We start from the raw sequence: 13,604 nt of genomic DNA on the forward strand, positions 1-13,604 counted from the left end.
AGTTGAAAAAGTGAATTGCTTCCCAGATTAGGGAGGATGTGATCAATGTTTTTGCATGCTTCTTTGGCCATGGTTTCACTTATCTGCTATTTCCTCATATGTGAATTTGATCACAACACAGGGTTAATTAAATTTAACCTTTCTATTTGATGCTGCCAAATAAGGCTTTTACATTTTGCATTTGGTTTTGAGTTTTTCTTAACCTTTTGACCCTTTTGTTTTCTGTGGACAAAGTCCTTCTAGCCATAATTAAAAAACATGTACATTCCCCTGATAGTCCTCACTTTTTAATCATGAGTTTGTGAGTAAAAAGAAGATTCAGGCTGTCATGTTCTTTGTGTGGTTTATCAGAAGTAATTTTGGTATCTAGGAGATAAATCACCACCGATCAATGGTATTTCCAGACTCTTTTTCAAATATTTCTGGTGAAGTTGCAATGTTTCTATGACCAAAGGGTTTTGAAATATCAGAAGATTAGTGTAAAGTTAGATGTTATATTTTTTATATAGCAAGAACTTGTATTCTCAGAGTTCTGCCTTAATCTGTGCTTTGAGTGAGAATCGCCTAAATGGCAGCATCATTTTTATCATTTATTCTGGGCACATGTGTTTTACACTCATAGTAGAGGAACTCCTAACTTTGGATTTGGTGATAGTTCACCCAAACATACTCAGAATTCCTGACATGTTAGTACTGCCCATAATAACCACAGGAAGTAGGTGCTGTCTGTGGATAACTGAAACGCCTAACATTTTTGGTCATAGATATCGTTGCCGAAGAGATTCACATAATGTCAGTCTGTGCCTTGAAAAATATGTGGAACTGGGTGAGCTAAAATAGAAATGCGTCCTCTGTTTGAAGGAAAGGTGATCCATCTAGTATGTTTTGTTATCTTTCTTTCATTCGATGGAGTTCACAGATATTGCTCAACTTGCCTGAATTTTGCAAAACATCTGGGTATATTTGGGTGAGCAAATCTGGTATAAAGTGTTTTCCACGTGATTAAATGTAGGGGTGGAAAAAGTGTATATATAAACTTTAAGATAAATCTGGAGAAAAACAACTGCAAGGGTAAAAATTAGATTCAAGCCAGTTCTCTTATTGTTTGCACTAGTTGGGTGTTTTTTTAACTAGCTCAGACTAACTTTAGTCCCATATGCTAAATTTCCAGCGCAATAGTTACTTACATTTAATGTATCAGTGAAATATTTATTTTGTTATTGAAGTGGAAGAACTTTGAGACAAAATGTGTCAAGATGAATACAAAACTTGCAGCTGGGCTTAGCAGAGCTGTGGTTTGTTTCTGGCTCTTGCTCAGGATCTTGTGCAGTTTTGGGCAAGTCGTGTGAACTCTCAGTGTCCCTACAAACCTGAAGGGGGTGGAAATACCTTTATTACTTTTCCATGTCAAGTGTCTAGATAGCAGTTCCTCGGGCTAGGCATGATCTCTGATAAGGCTTGGCACAATAGACTTCTGTTCTCAGATGACGCACACCCTCCCCAGGACTACTGCAAAAGGTGGGAGGGAGTCCACAGATTTGGAAGCAGAGGTTCACTACACCATTTCTAAGCTTCCTAAACTGAAAGAGAAAAATAGACTGACATTCAGAGGTGAGCGGAAAATAGAATTAATGTTCCATGGGAAATTCCTGAGTCAGTTGAAAATTAAATTGCATTTCCCTACTGCAAAGCATTCCTTTTCAGAACCTGTAGTTCAGGAGCATGATGTTCTCATTTCATTATCTGAGACCCTTCTCCCATAATTAAATGTACAAGAGGCACGAGAGAGCTTCCTCAAAGGGAAATTGTATTTTGGGAAGTGAAGCTGCCTGAAAAACCTTGTTCCAGGAAGGGAGTGAACATCTAACCCAGGAACAGGTTTCTTACCCTGTTCCCAGGGTAAGAAATTACAGTGTGGTGTTGGATTGACTTTAAAAAACGTATTCTGGTGTATCAAATCCACCTGAAATGGCATCTTCCAATTGTTGTAGCGGTAAATGGAAAATCTTCAATAAATTGATATTTTCCCATAGAAAATGTTGTTCTTTTGACATAGTTTAAATATTACCATAATGCTGGCATATTTCCTGAAACAGAAAATCCTTGACCAGCTGTTAGGGTGAATTTTGCGTGGTTAGGGTGAATGTGGTATTGCATGTTTTCAATCATGATGGTACCTCGCAGCAGCACAGTACCACTGTTTTGGGTAAAGGTGTGGTAGCTTTATGTGACAGGTGGTACCTGTGTGACCTGTCTCTCTCCTCTCCCTCCTTCTCTTCTGGTCCCCTTCTCCCCTGCTAGGTCTTTTCTTCTCAGGTGATTAGGATTTGTGGGAAAGGAGGGAGGGGAGAAGGAGAGAGAGCAAGACATCTTTTTATTAAAGGCTTTTGTAACAAGTTGTTGCTGGAGGTGATAACACAGTCTTCTCCTTGATCTTCTGGACTTCTTGCCTAACTGCAGCCTTCCCCTCCCTCTCTCCTCTTTCCCAGGACCCCCACTAACCCCACACAGGGAAAGACAGAGAATTGCTGCTGGGACTGAGGGGATGGGAGGGTGAGAGGGCACCTGCCTCCAGTCCCTGCCTCTTGCTTCTGCAGAGAAAGGAGAGATTATGGGGAACCTGGTCTTCAGGGAGATCAAGCAGGGGACTGAACGTTGATGAAGGGAGCACAGGCCCAGAGCTGAAGCATTGGTGCCTCCTGATTTTGGGCAGTGTGTGAGTGGCTGACTGAGGTGCTACTCTGATGCTCAGACAGTGTTTATCACTAGTTTGTGCCATGCTTTCCTGCTCTGAGGAGCTGGCTGTTCAGTGTCACTTAGGGATAAGCCCTGCTTCATCATGGCTAGTAACACGCCTGCTGCTGGAGCAGGCAGGTCACAGTCCCTCCCTTTCTGTTACCGTTAAGTTGTAAGTGATTTTGTCATGAGAGTTCTGAAAAATCATGCTTTCCAAAGTGTAAATGCACTTGCAACATTTTTTCCTCTAATAAATCCTCTGCTTCTTTCTTTGTAAACGCGGCTAAAACCAGTGGCAGGGATATACACATTTTGTGTTAAAATCCTTCCTTACTAGACTTTACAGTTTTTGTGTATGGTTCCCATTTTCTTTCTTTCTGTCATGGTAGTTTTCCCCTTTTGTAAATCTTTGTTTCTAGCTGAATCTTCAAGCTTTTTGCAGTGATCATTCTGCCGAAAATAAGAAAATAGGGGTGTCGTCAGGAACCAGTTAGTAAAGACGTCAAGAACTGTTTCCCCAAGATTCCCTGACAATGTGCTGGCAATTTTCTAAGCTCAAAAGTGCCTAGAAGCAGCTCACGGTAATACAATTTCATTTGGATCCTAATGAATCTGCTCCCAGCGACAGCAGCTAATGCGTTTTGGCAGGGTATGACAGTCAATGCCTTTACAATACAGCATGTGGTACAAAGCCTTAGTTCTGTAATTTTGTAGTTCTGTAAAAAAAGAACTCCCAAAACATCCAGAACCAAAACTAATGGAATTATGATGTCCTATGCATCCATGTTATCACCTCTGATTCCACAACTGGAAGCACAGGGAAGCCAGTCTGAGTGGTGTTGGACGTCCTGCACTAGCTATTGATTCCGGCTGCTAATGTATCAAGGAACAAAGTACTTCCTGAGCTAATTATTACTGTATGAAGTGACTTTACCTGGAAACACAGTATTTCCCACTAATAGGATGTTTAAAAATGCATCTAATTGCAGCTGTGGTAGTTGAGAGAATGCCTAATACCCAATAGTATGGAGAAAACCACCCTCCCTGGCAGGGGAGTATTACAGGAAGCCAAAGTTTACTCTCTTTCCTATGTCTGAACCAATTGCATGGCCTCTTGCTGCATTTGGCTGTAAAACCTGAATTAGGAATTATCCTCTGAGTAATGAAGAAGAGATAGGAAAACAGTGGAAATAATGAATATTTATTTCTTAATTTACTTGTTGGCATGGTGGTAGCTGTTTGCTGAACGTAGCCTTCCCTAGGGCAGTGGAGGGAACAAGTTGGCCTCTGTGCCTGTGATTTTTGACAAGTCATGTAGAGGGCTTGGCATATCCTTCTCTGAGAGCAGTGGCACTAATACTTGCCCAGTTCTGCGAAGTGCTCTGAGATCAAGGGAAGAAAAGTGGTACCTAAGTGCTGCATTCTTATTTTCTTTTGTATCTTTCATAAGATTAAGACTACTCTGGTATGAAATGCCTCCTTGTGAATCTGTAAGAACTTTTGCACTCAGTGGAAGCTCAAACATAAAAGGAGAAAAATGAAGGAGAGACAGAAAAGTCTGTGAACAGGTAGGCTTTAAAAACAGTTTATTGACGACTTGTGACTAGTTCTTTGAAACACAATGAAAGTAAGCACAGGGAAAGCACAGAAGAATGTACTTGGTGTGAAGTTGCCATTGAATACTCGTTTCCAAATAACAGCTGCAGATAGATGTAGTTAGTAATTGTAGGCTTTCCTTCTACATTTTTTAAATACACTATTTAATGAGAGTATATGCTTTATAGTAATTTCTACCTTTTCAGTCTTTGTTCATTCTTAATATGACGTTTTTGTTCATTCTTAATATGACATTGTCTTGGAACAAAATAAGGAAGTACTTTTGATTCTTTCCACATTTATAAAGCAGTGATAGTTTGGCTATCAAATGTTTCTGTCTTCCCCCCCTTTTTATGCACAACTGATTCATATTGGATTAAGAGAGCTACTGTATCATTTTTATGATATGGAAATATAATCCATGCCCTGGTTTTAGATCATCCTTTTTTTCTTATTAATTGATGATCTTTATGTCTCAAAAACCACATTAAATTACTAAGGCAACACATTGATTTAAAGATTTTGTACTATTGAATTGATAACTCTGAAATCTTACCACTCTTTTAACACAGATTCCCAACTAATTTGTGTAACTGAAAGCTTCTTCACCTACTTGAGAAATTAAACTTAGATATCTAAGTGAGCCGGCCAGTCTTTTGCAGACTGGAAGAAAGACACATTGTCTATCTAAGTTTGAAAGCATTTATCTTGGTATTCAGTGTGTATTTTTAATTGCTATTACAATAACAAGTATTTCACCTTTCTTTGAATATATGCAAACAACATGTATTTCCAAACAGATCAAACAAAATACAAAGTGGTTTATGATTTTATTTTTGTCCTTGAAAGTTTGAGCAATTTGCATGTCTTAGTAGGGAAAATAAATCACATTGGTTTAATGCAAGTATTAATTGCATTATGCTGGCACAGGAATGCAAGGCAAGCTTAACAAAGCTGAGAGGCAAACTGTGTACTCTGCCAGGCTATTCTGTAAACAGGTCGTGTTTTCCTTTTAAATAAAAACCCACTTCTGATAATGCCAACTGTCATGTTACTTTCCCTACAACCTGTTCTACATCCTGGCTTCCCACCTCTCTCTGCCACCTGTCAGGCCATTGGTGCTGCTCTTCATCCCAACCTCCAAGTTGTCTTTCGTGTAATTCCAACCACATAGTTGGATGAATTTTTGGCTGACCAAGCAAACATATAGTCACGGCAACCAGGACAGGGTGGCAGTGCATCTGGAAGTGATAATTCTGCAAAAGTACTTGCCGCATCTCCTCCCCTTGCCTACAGAATTGCAACTGGGGAGGAAATTTCTGGAGAAGACACATTTTCAAATACAAGGTACGTGTACCTTGCAAGAAGTCCCCTGAGTGTATCTCCCATAGACCCGTGTCAGCTTAAAACAGGATCCGCAAGGGTCAGGCCTTTCTTCAGCTGCTGGAGCAATCACTTGTGCTTCTAAGCTCTAACGCTCCTTACGAGCCATCATTGGAGGGGATGAAATATGCCTTTTGTTAAGAAGTCCAATGGCTGTCTGCTGATGGCAGCAAAAACATGGTGATTGTACTTGCCTGCCAGATTTGAAGTTTCTTTGTGAAAGCATGGAGGAACAAATGCTTCTCAACAAAAGAATGATAGAAGATTTTTTTTTAGCACAGGTAAAACTATCTCTTTTCAATAACTGTAGCCTTGAAAATTCCTGAAAATGTATGTATAATATGTTCAGTTTGAGTCTAATATCTGGTATGTGAAATTTTAGGTCAAGCACAAAATTTACCAGGGCGACTGAAAAAAAGTTTTATAGTGGGAAGTGGGTATAAGCAGAGGAAATTTGCTACTATGATGATGGCAAGAAGAAATTCTGAGAGTCTAGGGGGTAGTAAATACAATTTCAGGAATCATATGGCTGAATAAATAAATTAAATAGGTGATGATTGAAAAGAATCCAAGCAAGGGTGAGTTAATCTACATTAAATATAGTGATATACTTCTAAATACAATTTGGATCATAGAATGGTTTAGGGTAGAAGAGACCTTAAATATCATCTGGTTCCAGCCCCCCTACCATGGGCAGGGACACCTCCCACTAGATCAGGTTGCTCAAAGCCTCATCCAACCTGGCCTTGAACCCCTCCAGGGATGGGGCATCCATGATTTCTCTGGGTAACCTGTTCCAGTGCCTCATGACCTTTCCAGTAGAAGTATCAATAGAACACATCCATCAGTTTACCCATGTCCACAGGACTTGCCCCTGGTGAAGCCGTGCTGGCTGCCGTTAATCACCTCCATGTCCTCCTTGTGCTTCAGCATAGCTTCTAGGAGAATCTGTTCCATGATCTTCCCTGGCACAGAGGTGAGGCTGACAGGTCAGTAGTTCCCAGGGTCATCTTTTCTACTCTTTTTAAAAATGGGCACAATGTTACAGTAAAATATGTCTTCCTAATATCTGATCTAAATCTCCCTTCTTTCAGCATAAAACTGTTACCCCTCATCCTATCTCTGCAATCCTTGATGAAAAGCCCCTCCTCATCTGCTGTATTCTCTTCTCTAGGCTGAACAAGACAAACTCTCTAAGCCTGTCCTCCTATGGGAGGTGCTCCAACCCTCTGATCATCCTTGTGGCCGTCATCTGCACTCGGTTAAAAGTGTTAGAGTTTGAAACTTTTTTTAAATAGTTTTCATGCTTTGGTGAGTTCTTGACAAGATGATGCCTTTTCACTGAAAGGTGAATAGGTGTCTGCTGAGAGTCATGCAGTTAAGAGTAAATTGGTGGTAACAGGGACTGAAGGGGCCTAATCTTTGCTGGTTTGCTATTTAATAGCCACCCACATTGAAACAGTGTGTTCTCTATGAAAAAGACATAAAGTAGGCAGATAGACTAATAATTTTTCAGACCACTCCTGGAAATAAATTCCTTGCATACAAATCCTTAGCATGCGTAACTGTGCATATGAAGTACCAAGTAAGTCTTCTACTCTGTTATTTTTAAGAGAGAACAGGCTTTGCCAGAGAACAGCTCCAGCCTAGCCAGTCTGGCCATATCTGTTTCATAGGTCATCAGTCCTTTCTTTTCTCTGTTGTACACCACTGTATGTGACTGCTTGGGCTTGTATTAGGCATGACTATGTGTGCCGACAGACTCAATATAGAGCAACGAAATCAAATTTGATATCTCAGCCTTGGAAGAAATAGTCGTAGTTGTTTTTCCACCCTGCCCCAGCAGATAGAGCAGGCAAATAAAAAGAAGGGAAGGTTATGCAAATATTAGCCCAGTCCTTGCTGGCTTTGGAGTATTTTTCACTTTGTGTTAAGAGCTACACACAGCTCGATGTCTTTCATGACGCAGCATTGCAAGTTGCTCACTGGGTGTGCAGGGGAGTGAGCAGTGGTGGTGTGTAGCTCCAGAGGGTTCACTAAGCTGTATATATAGTTCTTGACACCAGTACAGGCTGTGGAATGACTGGTGAGACAGCAGCTCTCCAAAGATAGGGGTTTCTGTGGACCCCCAGCTGAACATGAATTGTCTATGTTGAGCTACTGCACAACAGAAAGGAAAAAAAGAAAAACACATTGGGATGCATATGTGGGAGTATAGTGTGCAGGGAGTGATCTCCACATTAGTGAGTGCTCTTTGGTTTGGAGGACTGTGCTTCAAGAAAATGCCAGCCACTTTGGAGATGGAGAGGAGGGCAGTAAAAATGACCAGAAATCCAGAAGGCATGCCCCAGGGACAAAGCATGAAAGATTTGTGTTTGCTGTGCCTAAAGAAGAGCAGCCTGCTACAGAGTGAGTAGGAGACAGGCAGTTTTTCAAGCACAGATAACACAGAACAGGCTGTTGCAGAGAGGAGGTCAGTAAATCTCTTTTCTGCACCATAGACAAAGAGAAACGAGTGTAAAGTGAAGCAAGATGAGGTGAACTCTAGGAAAATGTTATCCCTGAAATACACTGCCAGTGGATCTTGTGGAGTCTCCATCACTGGAGGTGTTGAGAATGGCTAAAAAACACAAGGGAACTGTATCTGACTTTATATCACAGTGGGAGGTGGATTATGTATCTTTTCTACCCTCCTTATGATTTGGTGATACCGGCGATAATACTGCACAAGGAATTATTTTCTTAATGAAAGACATAACTTATAAATTATGGTTGGAAAGATGTCTCTGCAAAGTGGGATACGTTTTGTTGAGATGCAGAGGCAACCCTAATCATTGTATCATTTCCTCACTATGAAATATTCCTTACATAAGTGGTTAAGGTATAAACAGCTGGCTTTGCATTTCTCAGATATCATTGTCTTGAAATACTTGGAGACATTACTCTGTCAGCTGGCACTTGACAGTCCATCCTAAATTTGAAACACGTAATTGGATTCTTAGGATGAAATCCGAGTCCCCTTTGAAGTCATGGGTTTTAATAGAGCAAAAATTCCCACTGAGGACAGGGTGGTGTTCACTTGTATGTGCTTAGCTTCACAGTCCTAGGGAGGCCAGTTGTTGTCAGGATGAGGATATAAGGAGTGGGTTGTAAAAGTGTGTAGCCTTTGCTGTGGCAAACATCAGTGTGCAGAAAGGGGTCTTTGGAGTGCCTGTGTGGGTGAGAGAGAGTTTACAACAGGCATTACGTGAGGTGAATTAATTACTTTTTCCTTTTCGCAGATAATGTCAACAAAACTAATTTACACCATCTGTTCTAAAATACAGAGAGACGGTAAAAAAGCAGCATCTATTTTGGTTTTTAAAATTTTGTTTGATAAGACTTCAGGCATTCTCTATTCTCTTTGGTGTAATGTAATTTTTTTTCCTTTTTCTGTTTTGGGAAGGCAGTTCTCCCCCAAAATGTATTTTTTATTACCAGTGGCATTTAATTTGCATATAGTATTCAGATAGATGTAACTGTAAGTTAAATGTTTCTCCAGCTACTGCTTAATCCCTCCTGATGAAATGCATGTACAAAAGTCTCCAGGTGCTATATATTGGAATAGTTCCACTGAAAATACTCTGGCTTTGTTTATGTCACTATTAATTCAGAACAAGTTCGCTCTTCGCAGTGTAGCTACTTTTAGATTTGGAGTAGATAGTTAGACTTTCGTCCTCAAAAGGACATCCCAGTGATGTAAAAACTCAGCGTGAATCTCAAGAGCTGAGAGTCAAAATTTTGTATGTAATGTATTGTTGCATTTCGCATCCAGATTTCTTTGCAGTCTTTTCTTAGCTGTGCGATGATGTGTCCTGTGTAGGAATTGCATGTGTATACCTGAGGCTAGAAAAAGCCTGCAAGGAAGCACAGACCCCAGGCTGGAACACCACTGTATCAGTTGTTAATAACATTACAATGTTACAGCCGACACTAGAAAGGTAATTTAGATGGAATGATTTGAAACTGTCATTAGGGGGAAGAGTATGGAGGAAAACAGTTTCATCCTCACAACATCATGTTTTCATTGACCTACTTAGAGTAGGGAAGAAAATGTGTCCCTTCCTGTTGCAGCAGAATAGGTTTGTTCAGCAGTTTTATAATGCAACTCCACAAGAGACTGGCTTTCCTAAGCACTCCAGGAGGATTTGGAAAGGAGAGTAACATTATTTCATACACTTAGTACTAAGATGTGTAAGTTCCTGTCCAAGCTATAATATTATTAGTGTAATCAGTTTGGCAGAAAGTACTTTGGCTGAAAAAAGGAGAAAAAGAGACCTGTATTCAGAGGTGAGAGGAAGAGAGCTGTGCCTGAGCTGCAGTTGTGCAGAGGAACATTTTATGGGCAGTCACATTTCCTTCATCTTCCCTGGTGCCGTCCCTGAAACCCCAGACTCCCTGCATGTTTTCCCTTGTGGCTGAGCAGCCCTGCCCTTCACAGGCTGAAGGGAATTGCTGCAGCCTGCTCTTGCTTCACCAGGAGTTCCCTCATCTGCTTCACACCAGAGAACTACTGAAATGCGTTAGGGATGGCATAGGTCCTGGCCCTACTGAGGTGCACAAACTAGCACTGACCCCGAACGTGTGATACCACACGAGTGTGGGTGTGCAGCCTTTGGGACTGCCAGGCTGGAAGCGGAAGAGTCCTGGATGTCGGTGGTGGTACGGCACCACCTTGGCACATCCAGCGTCCTGCTGAAGTCACAGAGCAGGGAGCCACACTGCAAAGCCCACAGCATCTAAAATACCGCTTGAGAGTTATGCTGGGTGCTCTCACTTCTCCACATCTGTCCTGCAAGCAGTCAGGACAGGATGCAGGTGTCTGGGTTACTCGAGTCATGAAGGCATGGGGAAGCCCACAGGGTAGGCAGCACAAGGGTCTTGGGGTGCAGCCCTACTCCTTGGGACTTAGACATGTGGTATTTAACATTTGCTGTCTTATCCCTGGATATCTTTATCTGAAAATAAACACCTGCAGCTTGTTCTTTCTAGGCCACTCAGGTCACATTCATCCACAAGGTGTTGTTGGTAATTTAGTATTGTCAGAGGCATTAGTCACTGCCATAGTAGCTTAATAATGTGCGATAGGAGCCAGCTGGTAATCAGCAAATTAAAGGTATCATATATATTTTCCTCAAATATCTCATATGCTGCAAAAATAATTAGAAGCAGAGCACTTGGGGTGTTTAAAGGTGTTACATGTATTTGAAACATCTCTCCATGTCAGGAAATCATTCGTTCTTTCAAAAGTCTGCTGGGCATAATTTTGCTACTGTCCCGGGATTAATAAGTACACAGGTAAGAGTTGTGAAGTAGAGAGAAAGCCAGTCATTTTCTCACCATTTTGTTTTGCTTTGTTTAACATACTGTTTCCAATGCCTGTCTTCTGTGCCTGTTTTTAAGAGTGGCATAACTTTGTAGGTCTCAGCTGCTCTCTTTTGCGCTTAACTTCATTTTGTGTTTGAAGTGTCTTGAATTGGAAGGTTGTGTACGTGTGTCTGTGATGCAGTCTGTTAGAAAGATGAAATCAGCTTTTAATTGAAGTGAAGGTGAGACAAAGCTAACACAAATTGTATTAAACTGGGAGAGACACAACAGTCTGAATGGAAGTGACATTGGGTTTCATTATGTAGTATAAGTAAAATATCCTGGTATATGCAAGCTTGCTTTAACTCACTTGGTGTCTCCTTATTTTATCACTAGACGGTGACCAGCGGTTTCAAATTAAGATGCTCTCAATTACCTGTGTGCGATGGTTGAGTGATAGCGCACTTCGCTATGTCTCCCTTCCATGCTGCTTCAGCCCAGTACTCCCTGATCCTCCTGCAGCCTGACTCCAGGACTCAGCTCTGAGTATCCCAAGCCTTTGACTCTGCTTTTTCTCTGGGGCAGGATCTGATCTGAGCACTCTGAGGCAGAAGAAGCAGGGAACAGAGCAAGTGATCGGAGGAGCATCATTTTTACGGGTAGGGCGCAGTTAACTGTCTTCATGGGGAGTGCTTGGGTACTGGCAGTGACTTTGAGAAATATGAATTATGTTTGAAAACTTTCTTCTTGCAGAGAAAAAATGATGTTAAAAATGTGAATGATACAGAGTGCAAAGTCTTTGTCAGACATTCACAGAATTTCTATTCAAACTTTGAACTTGTGGTACAGATGTGAGCAGCTGTACAATGCAATGAAAGGCAGAGAAGAATATGCCCCGTAATACCTTTGCTCTTTGCTACATTTGCTCACCTCCACATTGTTTGAAAGAAGAGCTCTGGGGATTTCAAAGAATGTGTTTCTGAAGCTTATGAAAGAAAAGGAATTCCATGTGCAATTTCTGTTATGATTTTTAGCCTCTTAGGGTCAGACTCAGGCATTTGGAGTGCTTCTTAAAACCTTTTGCTATTACCACATAGAGGTTAGAGGTAGAAAAGGGCTTTTAAGTTAGTCACACAACACTGTTAACAGCATAGACTTGTTTTGTGCACTCTGAATTCTCTTTTCTCTGTTAGGGGTGGCTTTTGCTTGGGGGTTTTCTAGCAGTGCTTTGTACTAACTTTTGTCTCAGCAGAAACCCTTTGCCGTTTTCACTGTGTAACAGTAGAGCATGAAAGTGCAGGCAACACTGGAGTCATAGAGCGTGCAGGTACAGTGAGTGAGCAATCCTGCTGACCACACTCAGGATGGGTGAGAGCAGACATCTGAGAGGGCAGGCAGAAATACAGGAACATGCTGCTCTTTACCTGCAGTCCCACAGGAGGAGTGAGAACAGGCTCCACATCTCTCAGCCTGGGTGCGAGCAGCATGGCAGTTCTGCAGTGCTGCCAACAATCCTGGTCCCTTTCACTATACAGACCGTGGAGTATGCTGAATGCACTGTGCTTCTCTTTTTGCTAGCATTTCTGGATTTTTCTACCAGTGCAGCCCAAGGGCAGGGTGTGGAGATGGTCCCATCTGGTTCTGCCACTGGCACACACATAGGGACCTGGCAGCGCTCCTGGCAGTCACAGCTGAGAAATAGCTGGGATAGCTGGGGAGTCTCCCCTGTGTATCTCTCACAGTGACAGAACAGCATTTCCTAGCACAGGAGCTGGTCCCACTGGCAGGGCCTTGCAGGACATCCAAGGATTACAAGGCACTTCAAGTTTTACTACAGTCAGAACCAGAGAAAGTCTTTCAGATTTTCCATCCCCCTGAAGCCCTTCATATATGAACAATTAGACAGGTTTAATAATGATTATGTCTTTTTAAACTGCTGAATTGATATTGGTATAGATTTTTTAAACTCTTTTTAGCCTTTGAGCCAATTCAGTTCATGACCTTCACACTTGAGATTTTAGAGTGTCATTACACCCCATAGAAGACTAGATTGCTGTTGAGGAGAATGAAAATAAATATCATAGTGGGGGGAAAGAAAATTTTCTATCTTCAGTCTGATAGTTCATGTAATTGGAGAAGGTAGGGGCTATCTTTAATACCTGTCACTCCCTTGCACTGACACTTTTGAAATATTTGGACGCAAGTCATGGAGCTTTCTGTTCACCTAGGAATAGGGACGGACATTCAGTCTGAATCTTGATAGTTGCTACTTGTCTTTTCTCACGTTACATTGCAGCTTAGCGTTTCTGAAAAAGGGCTACACAGAAATCTCAGAGCAATTTAAGGCACAAGATTTCTGTTTTCTAGCTTATTTTGGCAAAATAAGATCCACTTAGCTCTGAATTAAAGGAGCATTGTGATGCTTGGATATTGCCTTTAAAGCATTGCATTTCAATACAATTACTCAAAAATAACCTTTGTATAGGTAAAATATGTTAGTTGCCACATTTCTTTTATTCTGAACAAGTATATTATTTTTATTC

At 41.3% G+C, this 13,604-nt stretch overlaps 1 protein-coding gene across 16 annotated transcripts in view; it reads left to right on the plus strand.

The window, feature by feature from the left end:
- The window catches only part of DTNA (dystrobrevin alpha), a 222,407-nt gene that overhangs the window by 37,977 nt on the left and 170,826 nt on the right, over nucleotides 1-13,604 (plus strand). The window contains exon 2 of one of the 16 annotated variants that reach the window (XM_069854058.1): nucleotides 11,647-11,720. The exons of the other annotated variants lie outside the window; for them this stretch is intronic. The gene's annotated coding sequence lies outside the window, so the exon portion shown is untranslated. The remainder of the gene's footprint in view (nucleotides 1-11,646; nucleotides 11,721-13,604) is intronic. 16 annotated transcript variants of the gene reach the window in all.

Source organism: Phaenicophaeus curvirostris, chromosome 3, assembly GCF_032191515.1.
Source record: "Phaenicophaeus curvirostris isolate KB17595 chromosome 3, BPBGC_Pcur_1.0, whole genome shotgun sequence".
Lineage (NCBI taxonomy): Eukaryota > Metazoa > Chordata > Aves > Cuculiformes > Cuculidae > Phaenicophaeus > Phaenicophaeus curvirostris.